The following is an 18949-nucleotide window of genomic DNA, read 5'->3' on the forward strand; positions in this document are numbered from 1 at the left end:
CAAGAGCAGAGCCGATCCCTGAGCCAAACCCAACGCCGAGAGCAGACAAGCCCAGAGCCGAGCCTCGAGCGCAGCCTAGAGCCGAGTCCAGAGCCGAGCACAGAGCCGAAACTCGAGCCGAGCCCCGAGCCCAGGCGAGCACAGAGCCCAGAGCCGAGCCTCTAGACGAGCCCTGAGACAATCCCCAAGCCCAGCCTAGAGCCGAGGCGAGCCTAGTCCAGAGCCGAACTCAGATCCGATCCTCGAGACCAGCTTAGAGCCGAGCCGAGGCTAGAGCCCAGCCTAGAGCCGAGCCCAGAGCCAAGCCTCGAGCCGAGTCCCGAGCCCAGCCGAACACATAGCCCAGAGCCGAGCCTCGAGAAGAGCCCCGAGACAATCCCCAAGCCCAGCCTAGAGCCGAGGCGAGCCGAGACCAGAGCCGAAAGCAGATCCGAGCCCCGAGCCCAGCCCATAGCCGAGCCGAGTCCAGAGCCGAGCCGAGAGTGGGGCGAGAGCTGAGCCTCGAGCCGAGCCAAGAGCAGAGCCGATCCCTGAGCCCAGCCCAACGCCGAGAGCAGACAAGGCCAGAGCCGAGCCTCGAGCCCAGCCTAGAGTCGAGTCCAGAACCGAGCCCAGAGCCGAGCCTCTAGCCGATACCCGAGCCCAGCCGAGCACAGAGCCCAGAGCCGAGCCTCGAGACGAGCCCCGAGACAATCCCCAAGCCCAGCCTAGAGCCGAGGCGAGCCGAGTCCAGAGCCGAACCCAGATCCGAGCCCCGAGCCCAGCCTAGAGCCGAGCCGAGTCCAGAGCCGAGCCGAGAGTGGGGCGAGAGTTGAGCCTCGAGCCGAGCCATGAGCAGAGCCGATCATTGAGCCCAGCCCAAAGCCGAGTACAGACAAGTCCAGAGCCGAGCCTCGAGCCCAGCCTAGAACCGAGTCCATAGACGAGCCCAGTGCCGAGCCACGAGCCCAGCCTAGAGATGAGAGCAGACAAGCCCAGAGCCGAGCCTCGAGCCCAACCTAGAGCCGAGTCCAGACACGAGCCAAGAGCCGAGCCACGAGCCCAGCCTAGAGCCGAGCCCAGATCCGAGCCACGAACCCAGCCTAGAGCCGAGGCGAGCCGAGTCCAGAGCCGAACCCAGATCCGAGCCCGGAGCCCAGCCTAGAGCCGAGCCGAGTCCAGAGCCGAGCCCAGAGCCGAGCCTCGATCCGAGCCCCGAGCCCAGCCGAGAACAGAGGCCAGAACCGAGCCTCGAGACGAGCCCCGAGACAATCCCCAAGCCCAGCCAAGAGTCGAGGCGAGCCGAGTCCAGAGCCGAAGCCAGATCCGAGCCCCGAGCCCAGCCTAGAGCCGAACCGAGGCTAGAGCCCAGCCTGGAGCCGAGCCCAGAGCCGAGCCTCGAGCCTAGCCCCGAGCCCATCCGAGCACAGAGCCCAGAGACGAGCCTCGAGACGAGCCCCGAGACAATCCCCAAGCCCAGCCTAGAACCGAGGCGAGCCAAGTCCAGAGCCGAACCCAGATCCGAGCACCGAGCCCAGCGTAGAGCCGAGCCGAGTGTAGAGCCGAGCCCAGAGTCGGGAGCGATCTGAGCCTCGAGCCGAGCCAATAGCAGAGCCGATCCCTGAGCTCAGCCCAAAGTCGAGGGAAGACAAGCCCAGAGCCGAGACTCGAGCCCAGCCTAGAGCCGAGTCCAGAGCCGAGCCCAGAGCCGAGCCAAGAGCCCAGCCTAGAGCCGAGCCGAGGCCAGAGCCCAGCCTAGAGCCGAGCCCAGAGCCGAGCCTCGAGCCGAGCCCCGAGCCGAGCCGAGCACAGAGCCCAAAGCCAAGCCTCGAGACGAGCCCCGAGAAAATCCCCAAGCACAGCCTAGAGCCGAGGCGAGCCGAGTCCAGAGCCGAACCCAGATCCGATCCCCGAGGCCAGCCTAGAGCCGAGCCGAGTACAGAGCCGAGAACTGAGCCGAGCCTCGAGCCGAGCCCCGAGCCCAGCCGAGCACAGAGCCCAGAGCCGAGCCTCGAGACGAGCCCCGAGACATTCCCCAAGCCCAGCCTAGAGCCGAGCCCAGATCCGAGCCGCGAGCCCAGCTTAGAGCCGAGCAGAGTCCAGGGAGGAGCCCAGAGCCGAGCCTCGAGACGAGCCCCGAGACAATCCCCAAGCCCAGCCTAGAGCCGAGGCGAGCCGAGTCCAGAGCCGAACCCAGATCCGAGCCCCGAGCCCAGCCTAGAGCCGAGCCGAGTCCAGAGCCGAGCCCAGAGTCGGCCGAGATCTGAGCCTCGAGCCGAGCCAAGAGCAGAGCCGATCCCTGAGCCAAACCCAACGCCGAGAGCAGACAAGCCCAGAGCCGAGCCTCGAGCGCAGCCTAGAGCCGAGCCGAGACGAGAGCCCAGCCTAGAGGCGAACCCAGAGCAGAGGAGTGAGCCGAGCCTCGAGCCAAGCCCCGAGCCCAGCCGAGCACAGAGCCCAGAGCCGAGCCTCGAGACGAGCCCCGAGCCAATCCCCAAGCCCAGCCTAGAGCCGACCACAGATCCGAGCCACGAGCACAGCCTAGAGCCGAGCCGAGTCCAGAGCCGAGCCCAGAGACGAGCCTCGAGCCGAGCCCCGAGCCCAGCCGAGCACAGAGCCCAGAGCCGAGCCTCGAGACGAGCCTAGAGACAATCCCCAAGCCCAGCATAGAGCCGAGGCGAGCCGAGTCCAGAGCCGAACCCAGATCCGAGCCACGAGCCCAGCCTAGAGCCGAGCCTAGTCCAGAGCCGAGCAGAGAGTCGGGCGCGAGCTGAGCCTCGAGCGGAGCCAAGAGCAGAGCCGATCCCTGAGCCCAGCCCAACGCCGAGAGCAGACAAGGCCAGAGCCGAGCCTCGAGCCCAGCCTAGAGTCGAGTCCAGAACCGAGCCCAGAGCCGAGCCTCTAGCCGATACCCGAGCCCAGCCGAGCACAGAGCCCAGAGCCGTGCCTCGACACGAGCACTGTGACAATCACCAAGCCCAGCCTAGAGCCGAGGCGAGCCGAGTCCAGAGCCGAACCGAGAGTCGGGCGCGATCTGAGCCTCGAGCCGAGCCACGAGCAGAGCCGATCATTGAGCCCAGCCCAAAGCCGAGTACAGACAAGTCCAGAGCCGAGCCTCGAGCCAAGCCTAGAGACGAGTCCAGAGCCGAGCCTCGAGAAGAGCCCCGAGACAATCCCCAAGCCCAGCCTAGATCCGAGTCCAGAGCCGAGCCTCTAGCCGAGCCTCGAGCCGAGCCCCGAGCCCAGCCGAGCCCAGAGCCCAGAGCCGAGCCTCAAGACGAGCCCCGAGACAATCCCCAAGCCCAAGCTAGAGCCGAGACGAGCCCAGAGCCCAGCCTAGAGCCGAGCCCAGAGCCGAGCCTCGAGCCGAGCCCCGAGCCCAGCCGAGCACAGAGCCCAGAGCTGAGCCTCGAGACGAGCCTCGAGACAATCCCCAAGCCCAGTCTAGAGCCGAAGAGAGCCGAATCCAGAGCCAAACCCAGATCCGAGCCCCGAGCCCAGCCTAGAGCCGAGCCGAGTCCAGAGCCGAGCTACGAGCGCAGCCTAGAGCCGAGTCCAGAGCCGAACCCCGAGCCGAGCCCCGAGCCCAGCCTAGAGCCGAGCTGAGTCCAGAGCCGAGCCCAGAGTCGGCCGCTATCTGTGCCTTAAGCCGAGCCAAGAGAAGAGCCGATCCCTGAGCCCAGCCCAAAGCCGAGAGCAGACAAGCTCTGAGCCGAGACTCGAGCCCAGCCTAGAGCCGAGTCCAGAGCCGAGTTCAGAGCCGAGCCTCGAGCCACGAACCGAGCCCAGCCGAGCACAGAGCCCAGAGCCGAGCCTCGAGACGAGCCCCGAGACAATCCCCAAGCCCAGCCTAGAGCCGAGGCGAGCCGAGTCCAGAGCCGAACCCAGATCCGAGCCCCGAGCCCAGGCAAGAGCCGAGCCGAGCCCAGAGCCCAGCCTAGAGGCGAGCCCAGAGCCGAGCCTCGAGCCGAGCCTCGAGCCGAGCCCCGAGACCAGTCGAGCATAGAGCCTAGAGACGAGCCTCGAGACGAGCCCCGAGACAATCCCCAAGCCCAGCCTAGAGCCGAGGCGAGCCGCGTCCAGAGCCGAACCCAGATCCGAGCCGAGAGCCCAGCCTAGAGCCGAGCCGAGCCGAGAGCCCAGCCTAGAGGCGAGCCCAGAGCCGAGCCTGGAGCCAAGCCCCTAGCCCAGCCGAGCACACAGCCCAGAGGCGAGCCTCAAGACGAGCCCCGAGACAATCCCCAAGCCCAGCCTAGAGCCGAGGCGAGCCGAGTCCAGAGCCGAACCCAGATCCGAGCCCCGAGCCCAGCCTAGAGACGAGCCGAGCCCGGAGCCCAGCCTAGAGCCGAGCCCTGAGCTGTGCCTCGAGCCGAGCCCCGAGCCCAGCCGAGCACAGAGCCCAGAGCAGAGCCTCAAGACGAGCCCCGAGACAATCCCCAAGCCCAGCCTAGAGCCGAGGCGAGCCGAGTCCAGAGCCGAACCCAGATCCGAGCCCCGAGCTCAGCCTAGAGCCGAGCCGAGTCCAGAGCCGAGGTACGAGCGCAGCCTAGAGCCGAGTAGAGAGCCGAGCCCAGAGCCGAGCCGAGTCCAGAGCCGAGCCCAGAAATGGCGCGAGCTGAGCCTCGAGCGGAGCCAAGAGCAGAGCCGATCCCTGAGCCCAGCCCAACGCCGAGAGCAGACAAGGCCAGAGCCGAGTCTCGAGCCCGGCCTAGAGTCGAGTCCAGAGCCGAGCCCAGAGCCGAGCCTCGAGCCGAGCCCCGAGCCCAGCCTAGAGCCGAGGCGAGCCGAGTCCAGAGCCGAACCCAGATCCGAGCCCCGAGCCCAGCCTAGAGCCGAGCCGAGTCCAGAGCCGAGCCGAGAGTGGGGCAAGAGCTGAGCCTCGAGCCGAGCCATGAGCAGAGCCGATCATTGAGCCCAGACCAAAGCCGAGTACATACAAGTCCAGAGCCGAGCCTCGAGCCCAGCCTAGAGCCGAGTCTAGAGCGGAGCCCAGAGCCGAGCCTCGAGACGAGCCGCGAGACCATCCCCAAGCCCAGCCTAGAGCCGAGGCGAGCCGAGCCCAGAGCCGAACCCAGATCCGAGCCCCGAGCCCAGCCTAGAGCCGAGCCCAGAGCCGAGCCTCGAGCCTAGCCCCGAGCCCATCCGAGCACAGAGCCCAGAGCCGAGCCTCAAGCTGAGCCCCGAGCCCAGCCGATCACAGAGCCCGGAGCCGAGCCTCGAGCCGAGCCCCGAGACAATCCCAAAGCCCAGCCTAGAGCCGAGCCCAGATCCGAGCCACGAACCCAGCCTAGAGCCGAGGCGAGCCGAGTCCAGAGCCGAACCCAGATCCGAGCCCGGAGCCCAGCCTAGAGCCGAGCCGAGTCCAGAGCCGAGCCTAGAGCCGAGCCTCGATCCGAGCCCCGAGCCCAGCCGAGAACAGAGGCCAGAACCGAGCCTCGAGACGAGCCCCGAGACAATCCCCAAGCCCAGCCAAGAGCCGAGGCGAGCCGAGTCCAGAGCCGAAGCCAGATCCGAGCCCCGAGCCCAGCCTAGAGCCGAACCGAGGCTAGAGCCCAGCCTGGAGCCGAGCCCAGAGCCGAGCCTCGAGCCTAGCCCCGAGCCCATCCGAGCACAGAGCCCAGAGACGAGCCTCGAGACGAGCCCCGAGACAATCCCCAAGCCCAGCCTAGAACCGAGGCGAGCCAAGTCCAGAGCCGAACCCAGATCCGAGCACCGAGCCCAGCGTAGAGCCGAGCCGAGTGTAGAGCCGAGCCCAGAGTCGGGAGCGATCTGAGCCTCGAGCCGAGCCAATAGCAGAGCCGATCCCTGAGCTCAGCCCAAAGTCGAGGGAAGACAAGCCCAGAGCCGAGACTCGAGCCCAGCCTAGAGCCGAGTCCAGAGCCGAGCCCAGAGCCGAGCCACGAGCCCAGCCTAGAGCCGAGCCGAGGCCAGAGCCCAGCCTAGAGCCGAGCCCAGAGCCGAGCCTCGAGCCGAGCCCCGAGCCGAGCCGAGCACAGAGCCCAAAGCCAAGCCTCGAGACGAGCCCCGAGAAAATCCCCAAGCACAGCCTAGAGCCGAGGCGAGCCGAGTCCAGAGCCGAACCCAGATCCGATCCCCGAGGCCAGCCTAGAGCCGAGCCGAGTACAGAGCCGAGAACTGAGCCGAGCCTCGAGCCGAGCCCCGAGCCCAGCCGAGCACAGAGCCCAGAGCCGAGCCTCGAGACGAGCCCCGAGACATTCCCCAAGCCCAGCCTAGAGCCGAGCCCAGATCCGAGCCGCGAGCCCAGCTTAGAGCCGAGCAGAGTCCAGGGAGGAGCCCAGAGCCGAGCCTCGAGACGAGCCCCGAGACAATCCCCAAGCCCAGCCTAGAGCCGAGGCGAGCCGAGTCCAGAGCCGAACCCAGATCCGAGCCCCGAGCCCAGCCTAGAGCCGAGCCGAGTCCAGAGCCGAGCCCAGAGTCGGCCGAGATCTGAGCCTCGAGCTGAGCCAAGAGCAGAGCCGATCCCTGAGCCAAGCCTAAAGTCGAGAGCAGACAAGCCCTGAGCTGAGCCTCGAGCCCAGCCTAGAGCCGAGTACAGAGCGGAGCCCAGGGCCGAGCCTCGAGCCGAGCCCAGAGAAAATCCCCAAGACCAGCCTACAGCCGAGGCGAGCCGAGTCCAGAGCCGAACCCAGATCCGAGCCCCGAGCCCAGCGTAGAGCCGAGCCGAGCCCAGAGCCCAGCCTAGAGGCGAGCCCAGAGCCGAGTATTGAGCCGATCCTCGAGCCGAGCCCCAAGCCCAGCCGAGCACAGAGCCCAGAACAGAGCCTCAAGACGAGCCCTGAGACAATACCCAAGCCTAGCCTAGAGCCGAAGCGAGCCGAGTCCAGATCCGAACCCAGATCCGAGCTCCGAGCCCGGCCTAGAGCCGAGCCGAGTCCAGAGACCAGCCTAGAGACGAGTCCAGAGCCGAGCCGAGAGTCGGGCGCGAGCTGAGCCTCGAGCCGAGCCAAGAGCAGAGCCGATCCCTGAGCCCAGCCCAACGCCGAGAGCAGACAAGGCCAGAGCCGAGCCTCGCGCCCAGCCTAGAGTCGAGTCCAGAACCGAGCCCAGAGCCGAGCCTCTAGCCGATACCCGAGCCCAGCCGAGCACAGAGCCCAGAGCCGTGCCTCGACACGAGCACTGTGACAATCACCAAGCCCATCCTAGAGCCGAGGCGAGCCGAGTCCAGAGCCGAACCGAGAGTCGGGCGCGATCTGAGCCTCGAGCCGAGCCACGAGCAGAGCCGATCATTGAGCCCAGCCCAAAGCCGAGTACAGACAAGTCCAGAGCCGAGCCTCGAGCCAAGCCTAGAGACGAGTCCAGAGCCGAGCCTCGAGAAGAGCCCCGAGACAATCCCCAAGCCCAGCCTAGATCCGAGTCCAGAGCCGAGCCTCTAGCCGAGCCTCGAGCCGAGCCCCGAGCCCAGCCGAGCCCAGAGCCCAGAGCCGAGCCTCAAGACGAGCCCCGAGACAATCCCCAAGCCCAAGCTAGAGCCGAGACGAGCCCAGAGCCCAGCCTAGAGCCGAGCCCAGAGCCGAGCCTCGAGCCGAGCCCCGAGCCCAGCCGAGCACAGAGCCCAGAGCTGAGCCTCGAGACGAGCCTCGAGACAATCCCCAAGCCCAGTCTAGAGCCGAAGAGAGCCGAGTCCAGAGCCAAACCCAGATCCGAGCCCCGAGCCCAGCCTAGAGCCGAGCCGAGTCCAGAGCCGAGCTACGAGCGCAGCCTAGAGCCGAGTCCAGAGCCGAACCCCGAGCCGAGCCCCGAGCCCAGCCTAGAGCCGAGCTGAGTCCAGAGCCGAGCCCAGAGTCGGCCGCTATCTGTGCCTTAAGCCGAGCCAAGAGAAGAGCCGATCCCTGAGCCCAGCCCAAAGCCGAGAGCAGACAAGCTCTGAGCCGAGACTCGAGCCCAGCCTAGAGCCGAGTCCAGAGCCGAGTTCAGAGCCGAGCCTCGAGCCACGAACCGAGCCCAGCCGAGCACAGAGCCCAGAGCCGAGCCTCGAGACGAGCCCCGAGACAATCCCCAAGCCCAGCCTAGAGCCGAGGCGAGCCGAGTCCAGAGCCGAACCCAGATCCGAGCCCCGAGCCCAGGCAAGAGCCGAGCCGAGCCCAGAGCCCAGCCTAGAGGCGAGCCCAGAGCCGAGCCTCGAGCCGAGCCTCGAGCCGAGCCCCGAGACCAGTCGAGCATAGAGCCTAGAGACGAGCCTCGAGACGAGCCCCGAGACAATCCCCAAGCCCAGCCTAGAGCCGAGGCGAGCCGCGTCCAGAGCCGAACCCAGATCCGAGCCGAGAGCCCAGCCTAGAGCCGAGCCGAGCCGAGAGCCCAGCCTAGAGGCGAGCCCAGAGCCGAGCCTGGAGCCAAGCCCCTAGCCCAGCCGAGCACACAGCCCAGAGGCGAGCCTCAAGACGAGCCCCGAGACAATCCCCAAGCCCAGCCTAGAGCCGAGGCGAGCCGAGTCCAGAGCCGAACCCAGATCCGAGCCCCGAGCCCAGCCTAGAGACGAGCCGAGCCCGGAGCCCAGCCTAGAGCCGAGCCCTGAGCTGTGCCTCGAGCCGAGCCCCGAGCCCAGCCGAGCACAGAGCCCAGAGCCGAGCCTCGAGACGAGCCCCGAGACAATCCCCAAGCCCAGCCTAGAGCCGAGGCGAGCCGAGTCCAGAGCCGAACCCAGATCCGAGCCCCGAGCTCAGCCTAGAGCCGAGCCGAGTCCAGAGCCGAGGTAGGAGCGCAGCCTAGAGCCGAGTAGAGAGCCGAGCCCAGAGCCGAGCCTCGAGCCGAGCCCCGAGCCCAGTCGAGCACAGAGCCCAGATCCGAGGCTCGAGACGAGCCCCGAGACAATCCCCAAGCCCAGACTAGAGCCGAGGAGAGCCGAGTCTAGAGCCGAACACAGATCCGAGCACCGAGCGCAGCCTAGAGCCGAGCCGAGCCCAGAGCATAGCCTAGAGCCGAGCCCAGTGCCGGGCATCGAGCCGAGCCCTGAGCCCAGCCGAGCACAGAGCCCAGAGCCGAGCCTCGAGACGAGTCCCGAGACAATACCCAAGCCCAGCCTAGAGCCGAGGCGAGCCGAGTCCAGAGCCGAACCGAGATCCGAGCCCCGAGCCCAGCTTAGAGCCGGGACGAGTCCAGAGCCGAGCCCAGAGTCGGGCGTGATCTGAGCCTCGAGCCGAGCCAAGAGCAGAGCCGATCCCTGAGCCCAGCCCAAAGCCGAGAGCAGACAAGCCCAGAGCCGAGCCTCGAGCGCAGCCTAGAGACGAGTCCAGAGCCGAGCCCAGAGCCGAGCTTCGAGCTGAGCCCCGAGCCCAGCCGATCACAGAGCACAGAGCCGAGCCTCGAGCCGAGCCACGAGACAATCACAGAGCCCAGCCTAGAGCCGAGGTGAGCCGAGTCCAGAGCCGAACCCAGATCGGAGCCCCGAGCCCAGAGTAGAGCAGTGCCGAGTCTAGAGCGCAGCCTAGAGCCAAGCCCAGAGCCGAGCCTCGAGCCGAGCCCCGAGACAATCCCAGAGCCCAGACTAGAGCCGAGGCGAGCCGAGTCCAGAGCCGAACCCAGATCCGAGCCCCGAGCCCAGAGTACAGCAGTGCCGAGTCTAGAGCCCAGCCTAGAGACGAGCCGAGTCCAGAGCCTAGCTACTAGCGCAGCCTAGAGCCGAGTCCAGAGCCGAGCCCAGAGCCGAGCCTCGAACCGAGCCCCGAGCCCAGCCGAGCACAGAGCCCAGAGCAGAGCCTCGAGACGAGCCCCGAGACAATCCCGAAGCACAGCCTAGAGCCGAGGCGAGCCGAGTCCAGAGCCGAACCCAGATCCGAGCCGAGAGCCCAGCCTAGAGCCGAGCCGAGCCGAGAGCCCAGCCTAGATGCGAGCCCAGAGCCGAGCCTGGAGCCGAGCCCCTAGCCCAGCCGAGCACAGAGCCCAGAGGCGAGCCTCAAGACGAGCCCCGAGACAATCCCCAAGCCCAGCCTAGAGCCGAGGCGAGCCGAGTCCAGAGACGAACCCAGATCCGAGCCCCGAGCCCAGCCTAGTGACGAGTCCAGAGCCGAGCCCAGAGCCGAGCCTCGAGCTGAGCCCCGAGCCCAGCCGATCACAGAGCACAGAGCCGAGCCTCGAGCCGAGCCACGAGACAATCACAGAGCCCAGCCTAGAGCCGAGGTGAGCCGAGTCCAGAGCCGAACCCAGATCCGATCCCCGAGCCCAGAGTAGAGCAGTGCCGAGTCTAGAGCACAGCCTAGAGCCGAGCCCAGATCCGTGCCTCGAGCCGAGCCCCGAGACAATCCCAGAGCCCAGACTAGAGCCGAGGCGAGCCGAGTCCAGAGCCGAACCCAGATCCGAGCCCCGAGCCCAGAGTAGAGCAGTGCCGAGTCTAGAGCCCAGCCTAGAGCCGAGCCGAGTCCAGAGCCTAGCTACTAGCGCAGCCTAGAGCCGAGTCCAGAGCCGAGCCCAGAGCCGAGCCTCGAACCGAGCCCCGAGCCCAGCCGAGCACAGAGCCCAGAGCAGAGCCTCGAGACGAGCCCCGAGACAATCCCGAAGGACAGCCTAGAGCCGAGGCGAGCCGAGTCCAGAGCCGAACCAAGATCCGAGCCCCGAGCCCAGCCTAGAGCCGAGCCGAGTCCAGAGCCGAGCCGAGAGTCGGGCGTGAGCTGAGCCTCGAGCCGAGCCAAGAGCAGAGCCGATCGCTGAGCCAAGCCCAACGCCTAGAGCAGACAAGCCCAGAACCGAGCCTCGAGCCCAGCCTAGAGCCGAGTCCAGAGCCGAGCCCAGAGCCGAGACTCGAGCCGAGCCTCGAGCCCAGCCGAGCACAAGGCCCAGAGCCGAGCCTCGAGTCGAGCTCCGGGACAATCCACAAGCCCAGCCTAGAGCCGAGGCGAGCCGAGTCCAGAGCCGAACCCAGATCCGAGCCGTGAGCCCAGAGTAGAGCAGAGCCGAGTCTGGAGCGCAGCCTAGAGCCGAGCCCAGAGCTGAGCCTCGAGCCGAGCCCCGAGCCCAGCCTAGAGCCGAGCCGACTCCAGAGCCGAGCCCAGAGCCGAGCCTCGAGCCGAGCCCCTAGCCCAGCCGAGCACAGAGCCCAGAGCCGAGCCTCGAGACGAGCCCCGAGACATTCCCCAAGCCCAGCATAGAGCCGAGCCGAGCCCAGAGCCGAGGTACGAGCGCAGCCTAGAGCCGAGTAGAGAGCCGAGCCCAGAGCCGAGCCTAGAGCCGAGCCCCGAGCACAGCCGAGCACAGAGCCCAGATCCGAGCCTCGAGACGAGCCCCGAGACAATCCCCAAGCCCAGGCTAGAACCGAGGCGAGCCGAGTCCAGAGCCGAAACGAGATCCGAGCCTCGAGCCCAGCCTAGAGCCGAGTCCAGAGCCGATCCCTGAGCCCAGCCCAAAGCCGAGAGCAGACAAGCCCAGAGCCGAGCCTCGAGCCCAGCCTAGAGCCGAGTCCAGAGCCGAGCCTCGAGCCGAGCCCCGTGCCCAGCCGAGCACAGAGCAAATAGTCGAGCCTCGAGACGAGCCCCGAGACAATCCCCAAGACCAGACAAGAGCCGAGGCGAGCCGAGTCCAGAACCGAATACAGATCCGAGCACCGAGCGCAGCCTAGAGCCGAGCCGAGCCCAGAGCATAGCCTAGAGGCGAGCCCAGCGCCGGGCATCGAGCTGAGCCCTGAGCCCAGCCGAGCACAGAGCCCAGAGCAGAGCCTCAAGACGAGCCCCGAGACAATCCCCAAGCCCAGCCTAGAGCCGAGGCGAGCCGAGTCCAGAGCCGAAGCGAGATCAGAGCCCCGAGCCCAGCCTAGACCCGAGCCGAGTCCAGAGCCGAGGTACGAGCGCAGCGTAGAGCCGACTAGAGAGCCGAGCCCAGAGCCGAGCCTCGAGCCGAGCCCCGAGCACAGCCAAGCACAGAGCCCAGATCCGAGCCTCGAGACGAGCCCCGAGACAATCCCCAAGCCCAGCCTAGAGCCAAGGCGAGCCGAGTCCAGAGACTTACACAGATCCGAGCCCCGAGCCCAGCCTAGAGCCGAGCCGACTCCAGAGCCGAGCCCAGAGCCGAGCCTCGAGCCGAGCCCCTAGCCCAGCCGAGCACAGAGCCCAGAGCCGAGCCTCGAGCCGAGCCCCGAGCACAGCCTAGCACAGAGCCCAGATCCGAGCCTCGAGACGAGCCCCGAGACAATCCCCAAGCCCAGCCTAGAGACGAGCCGAGTCCAGAGCCGAACCCAGATACGAGCCCCGAGCCCAGCCTAGAGCCGAGCCGAGCCCAGAGCCCAGCCTAGAGGCGAGCCCAGAGTAGAGTATCGAGCCGAGCCTCGAGCCGAGCCCCGAGCCCAGCCGAGCACAGAGCCCAGAGCCGAGCCTCGAGACGAGCCCCGAGACAATCCCCAAGCCCAGACTATAGCCGAGGCGAGCCGAGTCCAGAGCCGAACCCAGATCCGAGCCCCGAGCCCAGCCTAGAGCCGAGCCGAGGCCAGAGCCCAGCCTAGAGCCGAGCCCAGAGCCGAGCCTCGACCCGAGCCCCGAGCCCAGCCGAGCCCAGAGCCCAGAGCCGAGCCTCGAGATGAGCCCCGAGACAATCCCCAAGCCCAGCCTAGAGCCGAGCCGAGCCCAGAGCCCAGCCTATAGGCGAGCCCAGAGCCGAGTATCAAGCCGAGACTCGAGTCGAGCCCCGAGCCCAGATCCGAGCCTCGAGACGAGCCCCGACAAAATCCCCAAGCCCAGCCTAGAGCCGAGGCGAGCCGAGTCCAGAGCCGAACCGAGATCCGAGCCCCGAGCCCAGCCTAGAGCCGAGACGAGTCCAGAGCCGAGCCCAGAGTCGGGCGCGGTCTGAGCCTCGAGCCGAGCCAAGATCAGAGCCGATCCCTGAGCCCAGCCCAAAGCCGAGAGCAGACAAGCCCAGAGCCGAGCCTCGAGCGCAGCCTAGAGACGAGTCCAGAGCCGAGCCCAGAGCCGAGCCTCGAGCCGAGCCCCGAGCCCAGCCGAGCACAGAGCACAGAGCCGAGTCTCAAGACGAGCCCCGAGACAATCCCCAATCCCAGCCTAGAGCCGAGGCGAGCCGAGTCCAGAGCCGAACCCAGATCCGAGCCCCGAGCCCAGACTAGAGCCGAGCCGAGCCCGGAGCCCGGCCTAGATCCGAGCGCTGAGCCGAGCCTCGAGCCGAGCCCCGAGCCCAGCCGAGCACAGAGCCCAGAGCCGAGCCTCAAGACGAGCCCCGAGACAATCCCCAAGCCCAGCTTAGAGCCGAGGCGAGCCGAGCCCAGAGCCGAACCCAGATCCGAGCCCTGAGCCCAGCCTAGAGCCGAGCCGATCGCGGAGACCAGCCTAGAGCCGAACCCAGATACGAGCCCCGAGCACAGCCTAGAGCCGAGCCGAGTCCAGAGCCGAGCCCAGAGTCGGGCGCGAGCTGAGCCTCGAGCCTAGCCAAGAGCAGAGCCGATCATTTGGGCCAGCCCAAAGCCGAGAGCAGACAAATCCAGAGCCGAGCCTCGAGCCCAGCCTAGATCCGAGCCGAGTCCAGAGCCGAGCCCAGACTCGGGCGAGATCTGAGCCTCGAGCCGAGTCAAGAGCAGAGCCGATCCCTGAGCTCAGCCCAAAGCCGAGACAAGACAAGTCCAGAGCCGAGCCTCGATCCCAGCCTAGAGCCGAGTCCAGATCCGAGCCCAGAGCCGAGCCTCAAGACGAGCCCCGAGACAATCCCCAAGCCCAGACTAGAGCCGAGGCGAGCCGAGTCCAGAGCCGAACCCAGATCCGAGCCCCGCGCACAGCCTAGAGCCGAGGCGAGCCGAGTCCAGAGCCGAACCCAGATCCGAGACCCGAGCCCAGCCTAGAGACGAGCCGAGCCCAGAGCCCAGCCTAGAGGCGAGCCCAGAGGCGAGTATCGATCCGAGCCTCGAGCCGAGCCCCGAGCCGAGAGTTGAGCCTCGAGAGGAGCCCCGAGACAATCCCCAAGCCCAGCCTAGAGCCGAGGCGAGCCGAGTCCAGAGCCGAACCCAGATCCGAGCCCCGAGCCCAGCCTAGAGCCGAGACGAGTCCAGAGCCGAGCCCAGAGTCGGGCGCGATCTGAGCCTCGAGCCGAGCCAAGATCAGAGCCGATCCCTGAGCCCAGCCCAAAGCCGAGAGCAGACAAGCCCAGAGCCGACCCTCGAGCCCAGCCTAGAGCCGAGCCCAGAGCCGAGCCTCGAGACGAGCCCCGAGACAATCCCCAAGCCCAGCATAGAGCCGAGGCAAGCCGAGTCCAGAGCCGAACCCAAAGCCGAGCCCCGAGCTTAGCCTAGAGCCGAGCCGAGCCCAGACCATAGCCTAGAGCCGAGCCCAGCGCCAAGCATCTAGCCGAGCCCCGAGCCCAGCCGAGCACAGAGCCCAGAGCCGAGTCTCGAGACGAGCCCCGAGACAATCCCCAAGCCCAGCCTAGAGCCGAGGCGAGCCGAGTCCAGAGCCGAAGCGAGATCAGAGCCCCGAGCCCAGCCTAGAGCAGAGCCGAGTCCAGAGCCGAGGTACGAGCGCAGCCTAGAGCCGAGTACAGAGCCGAGCCCAGAGCCGAGCCTCGAGCCGAGCCCCGAGCCCAGCCGAGCCCCAATCCAGAGCCGAGCCCCGAGACGAGCCCCGAGACAATCCCCAAGCCCAGCTTAGAGCCGAGGCGAGCCGAGTCCAGAGCCGAACCCAGATCCGAGCCCCGAGCCCAGCCTAGAGCCGAGCCGAGCCCGGAGCCCAGCCTAGAGCCGAGCCCTGAGCCGAGCCCCGAGCCGAGCCCCGAGCCCAGCCGAGCACAGAGCCCAGAGCCGAGCCTCGAGACGAGACCCGAGACAATCCCCAAGCCCAGCCTAGAGCCGAGGCGAGCCGAGTCCAGAGCCGAAGCGAGATCAGAGCCCCGAGCTCAGCCTAGAGCCGAGCCGAGTCCAGAGCCGATGTACAAGCGCAGCCTAGAGTCGAGTAGAGAGCCGAGCTCAGAGCCGAGCCTCGAGCCGAGCCCCGAGCACAGCCGAGCACAGAGCCCAGATCCGAGCCTCGAGACGAGCCCCGAGACAATCCCCAAGCCCAGCCTAGAGCCGAGGCGAGCCGAGTCCAGAGCCGAACCCAGATCCGAGCCCCGAGCCCAGCCTAGAGCCGAGCCGAGCCCAGAGCCCAGCCTAGAGGCGAGCCCAGAGTCGAGTATCTAGCCGAGCCTCGAGACGAGCCCCGAGACAATCCCCAAGCCCAGCCTACAGCCGAGGCGAGACGAGTCCAGAGCCGAACCCAGAGCCGAGCCTCGAGCCCAGCCTAGAGCCGAGCCGAGTCCAGAGCCGAGGTACGAGCGCAGCCTAGAGACGAGTAGAGAGCCGAGCCCAGAGCCGAGCCTCGAGCCGAGCCCAGAGCACAGCCGAACACAGAGCCCAGATCCGAGCCTCGAGACGAGCCCCGAGACAATCCCCAAGCCCAGACTAGAGCCGAGGCGAGCCGAGTCCAGAGCCTAACCCAGATCCGAGCCCCGAGCGCAGCCTAGAGCCGAGCCGAGTCCAGACCATAGCCTAGAGCCGAGCCCAGCGCCAAGCATCGAGCCGAGCCCCGAGCCCAGCCGAGCACAGAGCCCAGAGCCGAGCCTCGAGACGAGCCCCGAGACAATCCCCAAGCCCAGCCTAGAGCCGAGGCGAGCCGAGTCCAGAGCCGAAACCAGATCCGAGCCCCGAGCCCAGCCTAGAGCCGAGCCTAGTCCAGAGCCGAGGTACGAGAGCAGCCTAGAGCCGAGTAGAGAGCCGAGCCCAGAGACGAGCCTCGAGCCGAGCCCCGAGCCCAGCCGAGCCCCGAGCCCAGAGCCGAGCCTCGAGACGAGCCCCGAGACAATCCCCAAGCCCAGACTAGAGCCGAGGCGAGCCGAGTCCACAGCCGAACCCAGATCCGAGCCCCGAGCGCAGCCTAGAGCCGAGCCGAGCCCGGAGCCCAGCCTAGAGCCGAGCCCTGAGCCGAGCCCCGAGCCGAGCCCCGAGCCCAGCCGAGCACAGAGCCCAGAGCCGAGCCTCGAGACGAGCCCCGAGGCAATCCCCAAGCCCAGCCTAGAGCCGAGGCGAGCCGAGTCCAGAGCCGAACCCAGATCCGAGCCCCGAGCACAGCCTAGAGCCGAGCCGAGTCCAGAGCCGAGCCCAGAGTCGGGCGCGAGCTGAGCCTCGAGCCTAGCCAAGAGCAGAGCCGATCATTTCGCCCAGCCCAAAGCCGAGAGCAGACAATTCCAGTGCCGAGCCTCGAGCCCAGCCTAGAGCCGAGCCGAGTCCAGATCCGAGCCCAGAACCGAGCCCCGAGCCCAGCCTACAGCCGAGCCGAGCCCGGAGCCCAGCCTAGAGCCGAGCCCTGAGCCGAGCCTCGAGCCGAGCCCCGAGCCCAGCCGAGCACATATCCCAGTGCCGAGCCTCGAGACGAGCCCCGAGAAAATCCCCAAGCCCAGCCTAGAGCCGAGGCGAGCCGAGTCCAGAGCCGAAGCGAGATCAGAGCCCCGAGCCCAGCCTAGAGCCGAGCCGAGTGCAGAGCCGAGGTACGAGCGCAGCCTAGAGCCGAGTAGAGAGCCGAACCCAGAGCCGAGCCTCGAGCCGAGCCCCGAGCCCAGCCGAGCACGGAGCCCAGAGCCGAGCCTCGAGACGAGCCCCGAGACAATCCCCAAACCCAGCCTAGAGCCGAGGCGAGCCGAGTCTAGAGCCGAACCCAGATCCGAGCACCGAGCGCAGCCTAGAGCCGAGCCGATCCCACAGCATAGCCTAGAGCCGAGGCCAGCGCCGGGCATCGAGCCGAGCCCCGAGCCCAGCCGAGCACAGAGCCCATCCTAGAGCCGAGACGAGGCCAGATCCCAGCCTAGAGCCGAGCCCAGAGTCGAGCCTCGACCCGAGCCCCGAGCCCTGCCGAGCCCCGAGCCCAGAGCCGAGCCTCGAGATGAGCCCCGATACAATCCCCAAGCCCAGCCTAGAGCCGAGCCGAGCCCAGAGCCCAGCCTAGAGGCGAGCCCAGAGCCGAGTATCGAGCCGAGAATCGAGTCGAGCCCCGAGCCCAGATCCGAGCCTCGAGAAGAGCCCCGAGACAATCCCCAAGCCCAGCCTAGAGCCGAGGCGAGCCGAGTCCAGAGCCGAACCCAGATCCGAGCCCCGAGCCCAGCCTAGAGCCGAGAGGAGTCCAGAGCCGAGCCCAGAGTCGGGCGCGATCTGAGCCTCGAGCCGAGCCAAGATCAGAGCCGATCCCTGAGCCCAGCCCAAAGCCGAGAGCAGACAAGCCCAGAGCCGAGCCTCGAGCCCAGCCTAGAGCCGAGCCCAGAGCCGAGCCTCGAGACGAGCCCCGAGACAATCCCCAAGCCCAGCATAGAGCCGAGGCAAGCCGAGTCCAGAGCCGAACACAAAGCCGAGCCCCGAGCTTAGCCTAGAGCCGAGCCGAGCCCAGACCATAGCCTAGAGCCGAGCCCAGCGCCAAGCATCTAGCCGAGCCCCGAGCCCAGCCGAGCACAGAGCCCAGAGCCGAGTCTCGAGACGAGCCCCGAGACAATCCCCAAGCCCAGCCTAGAGACGAGGCGAGCCGAGTCCAGAGCCGAAGCGAGATCCGAGCCCCGAGCCCAGCCTAGAGCCGAGCCGAGTCCAGAGCCGAGGTACGAGCGCAGCCTAGAGCCGAGTAGAGAGCCGAGCCCAGAGCCGAGCCTCGAGCCGAGCCCCGAGCCCAGCCGAGCCCCGAGCCCAGAGCCGAGCCCCGAGACGAGCCCCGAGACAATCCCCAAGCCCAGCTTAGAGCCGAGGCGAGCCGAGTCCAGAGCCGAACCCAGATCCGAGCCCCGAGCCCAGCCTAGAGCCGAGCCGAGCCCGGAGCCCAGCCTAGAGCCGAGCCCTGAGCCGAGCCCCGAGCCGAGCCCCGAGCCCAGCCGAGCACAGAGCCCAGAGCCGAGCCTCGAGACGAGCCCCGAGACAATCCCCAAGACCAGCCTAGAGCCGAGGCGAGCCGAGTCCAGAGCCGAAGCGAGATCAGAGCCCCGAGCTCAGCCTAGAGCCGAGCCGAGTCCAGAGCCGATGTACAAGCGCAGCCTAGAGCCGAGTAGAGAGCCGAGCCCAGAGCCGAGCCTCGAGCCGAGCCCCGAGCACAGCCGAGCACAGAGCCCAGATCCGAGCCTCGAGACGAGCTCCGAGACAATCCCCAAGCCCAGCCTAGAGCCGAGGCGAGCCGAGTCCAGAGCCGAACCCAGATCCGAGCCCCGAGCCCAGCCTAGAGCCGAGCCGAGCCCAGAGCCCAGCCTAGAGGCGAGCCCAGAGTCTTGTATCTAGCCGAGCCTCGAGACGAGCCCCGAGACAATCCCCAAGCCCAGCCTAGAGCCGAGGCGAGCCGAGTCCAGAGCCGAACCCAGAGCCGAGCCTCGAGCCCAGCCTAGAGCCGAGCCGAGTCCAGAGCCGAGGTACGAGCGCAGCCTAGAGGCGAGAAGAGAGCCGAGCCCAGAGCCGAGCCTGAGCCGAGCCCCGAGCCCAGATCCGAGCCTCGAGACGAGCCCCGAGACAATCCCCAGCCCAGACTAGAGCCGAGGCGAACCGAGTCCAGAGCCGAAACCAGATCCGAGCCCCGAGCGCAGCCTAGAGTCGAGCCGAGCCCAGAGCATAGCCTAGAGCCGAGCCCAGCGCCGGGCATCAAGCCGAGCCATGAGCCCAGCCGAGCACAGAGCCCAGAGCCGAGCCTCGAGACGAGCCCCGAGACAATCCCCAAGCCCAGCCTAGAGCCGAGGCGAGCCGAGTCTACAGCCGAACACAGATCCGAGCCCCGAGCACAGCCTAGAGCCGAGCCGAGCCCAGAGCATAGCCTAGAGCCGAGCCCAGCGCAGGACATCGAGCCGAGCCCTGAGCCCAGCCGAGCAGAGCCCAGAGCCGAGCCTCGAGACGAGCCCCGAGACAATCCCCAAGCCCAGCCTAGAGCCGAGGCGAGCCGAGTCCAGAGCCGAACCCAGATCCGAGCCCCGAGCCCAGAGTAGAGCAGTGCCGAGTCTAGAGCCCAGCCTAGAGACGAGCCGAGTCCAGAGCCTAGCTACTAGCGCAGCC

The sequence above is a fragment of the Athene noctua genome, unplaced genomic scaffold (genome assembly GCF_965140245.1).
Source record: "Athene noctua unplaced genomic scaffold, bAthNoc1.hap1.1 HAP1_HAP1_scaffold_53, whole genome shotgun sequence".
NCBI lineage: Eukaryota > Metazoa > Chordata > Aves > Strigiformes > Strigidae > Athene > Athene noctua.